This window comes from Gekko japonicus, unplaced genomic scaffold, assembly GCF_001447785.1.
Source record: "Gekko japonicus isolate JY-2015 unplaced genomic scaffold, Gekko_japonicus_V1.1 scaffold4339, whole genome shotgun sequence".
NCBI lineage: Eukaryota > Metazoa > Chordata > Lepidosauria > Squamata > Gekkonidae > Gekko > Gekko japonicus.
Window position 1 is genome coordinate 22,684 of NW_015163217.1, and position 2,488 is coordinate 25,171.

Sequence of the window (2,488 nt, forward strand, 5' to 3'; positions counted from 1 at the left end):
AGCAGGCCCCCGGGGTGCCCCTGCCGCTCCAGCTGCCATGTGCCTTGCCGCTACTGCGGCTGCCGATGCCGCTGTGGCAACTGATGAGGCCCCCGATGCCAACCGGTGCCCTGCTGCCGCGTCATAAAGCTGCCGCACGAGGATCTTCGGCCCCACCGCTCAAGCTACCAAATGACCTGATTGGAGCCCTGCCACCTCCGGATCACGATCCTGGGTACTGTCGTGCTGCTGCTGCCTTTTTAAAAAAAAAATAATTTAAACTGCTGTCAGCTCGCTGCTGCCCGTTATGGCCAACCCCGAAGCTGCAGTGAAATCGCCGGTGGCCTACTGAAAGTTAGGAACAACTCCCCAACGTGGTCAGAGCTGTTAACGCTACTGAGCACATCGGAGCAACTGTCATTGGGCGGGAGTGGAGCCTGGCTGTTATCCAGGCTGGCTCCGCCCCCCGCCCATGTCACGATGCCAGGCATAATGGGTCTGTTGCTGCCCGGCTTCCCCCTGGGCGGCAAAGTAGCCCCCGGCAACCGGTGGCGTTGCCGGGTCGCCGGGAGCTTTGTTGTGAGTGATTCAGGCAATAATATCGTATTGTGCAGCCTTCCACTCTCTTAGACATGACTGCCTGCCTCCAGTTGTACCCCCCCCCCCCGTGGCAGAAATGGCTAAGCAGAACTGTATGCACTCAAGCTTTTCCTGGTGGCAGTCTTCTGTTCCATTGCCTTCCATTCCGCCACCTGTTTTCATACCACAGCTGTTCCTTTTCCTTTTGCTTGAAAGGTCACTCAGAGAAAACCAGACACGAATCAGGCATGACTACTAGAAACCTCCATCAGATCAGGCCGGTCTCGAACATCTCTCTCACACGCTTTTCTGTTCCATCCCTCTGCCATCATATAAATGTGATTCATCATTTTCTTTTTTCTGTGGTCTTCTCTTGTCATGGCTTGGTGGTTACAGTTCTCCAGAACTTGCTTCTTTCCACAGAACCTCCCTTCTTCTGCTAGAGCAGGGAGCAACGTTCAGGCTGCCTTCCACAGCTTTCTCACTGCTGCTGAAGGAACTGAAAGGAGTCACTCAGGTAGGGTCTCGATCAACATTTCCTTCTCAGGTGTATGATTACAATCCTCAGTCTGTGATCCATAGCTGAAAGCAAAGCAGCAGAGGCTGCTTTGAAATGTTATGAATTTCTTACATGGAAAATACTGGAGTGTAAACAAAAAAAAATGAAAATTGCATGTAGATTGTCACACTTGTCTGAGATCTCAAACCTGTCTGAATCTTTCTAGGAGGTCAGGGTTTTAGTGTAAGAAATGTCCAGTTACTTATTTGTTGTGAGGAGTTCTGTTTTTCAGAGAAATGTCAGGTATCTCAACAGGGCACTCATTTTTTGTCAAGTCCTTCTAGCTCACCTATTCATAATGTCCTGAGCAATTTCTCCCTCCTGATAGGAAAGGCTAAATGCATTGATGATGCTATGCTATGCTATGCCTTTGGTCCAACATTCTCTCACCAATAACCATGAGGAAAGGTGGGGTTTAAATGTTTTAATTAATAAATAAACAATGGTGGGTTCACCGTGTGGAGGACTCAGACTACAACATGTGTTCAGATGCATTTATTGTACTTCACAACAAGACTAACTAAAATGACCCTGCAAGGCCAACCATATACACTCCAACCGGCACACCTGTGTTCATATAGGAGAGTTTGAATTTCCCGCCAAGGGTGGTATTGGTGGACTCGAGGTGGACTAGGATCCTAGGTCCCCTTTATGTTTGGAGACCAAGCTTCTGCTTAAGCCCTAGGGGTAGGGCCCTAGGTGGGCAGGAAGAAACTTCTCTAAAGATATAACATCTATCATGGAATGCCTACCGGGGGATGTTTGGTTTGTGGATGTGGCTATCCTCTCTGAGATTCCGGAATGGAATGGATGATGTAGTTTGAGCACTTTAATGTTTGAATGGGTTTTAAATTGTATATTTTGTTTTAAATGTACTAAATTATTTGATGTTTTTATTAGCAAGTTCTCTTGCCCTGTAAGCCGCCCTGAGCCCTACGGGGGAGGGCGGGGTATAAATTTAATAATAAATAAAATAAATAAGCCGTGGACCCCTGGTGGCGGTCCACGTACATAACAAATGGCCAGCTGTTTCCTGTTCTTTACCTCAGCACCCAGTAATTGAAGGTACTCTGAAGATGGTTTGTTTTTGCTGTGATGCTGCATTATTTTTTTCCTCAGCATTCTTCCAAACGACAGACTAGAATCTATCCAGAATGTTGTGTGCCTAGAAAACCAAAATAAAGATACATATGCCATGTACAGATCAGCCTTTAAAACTTAAGAACTGGAGTTGGAAGCCTGATGATAGCGAAAACAAGTACAGAGGCAGAGGAAAGATTCAGCCATGTTGGTCTGAAGCAGTAGAACAAAGTTTGAGTCCAGTGGCACCTTTAAGACCAACAAAGTTTTATTCAAGGTATGAGCTTTCAC

General features: G+C 47.0%; 1 protein-coding gene across 1 annotated transcript in view; it reads left to right on the forward strand.

Moving 5' to 3' along the window:
* Positions 1 to 889: 889 nt before the first annotated feature.
* The window catches only part of CNR2 (cannabinoid receptor 2), an 18,793-nt gene continuing 17,194 nt past the window's right edge, over positions 890 to 2,488 (forward strand). Inside the window, exon 1 of the mRNA XM_015407174.1 lies at positions 890 to 1,075. The gene's annotated coding sequence lies outside the window, so the exon portion shown is untranslated. The remainder of the gene's footprint in view (positions 1,076 to 2,488) is intronic.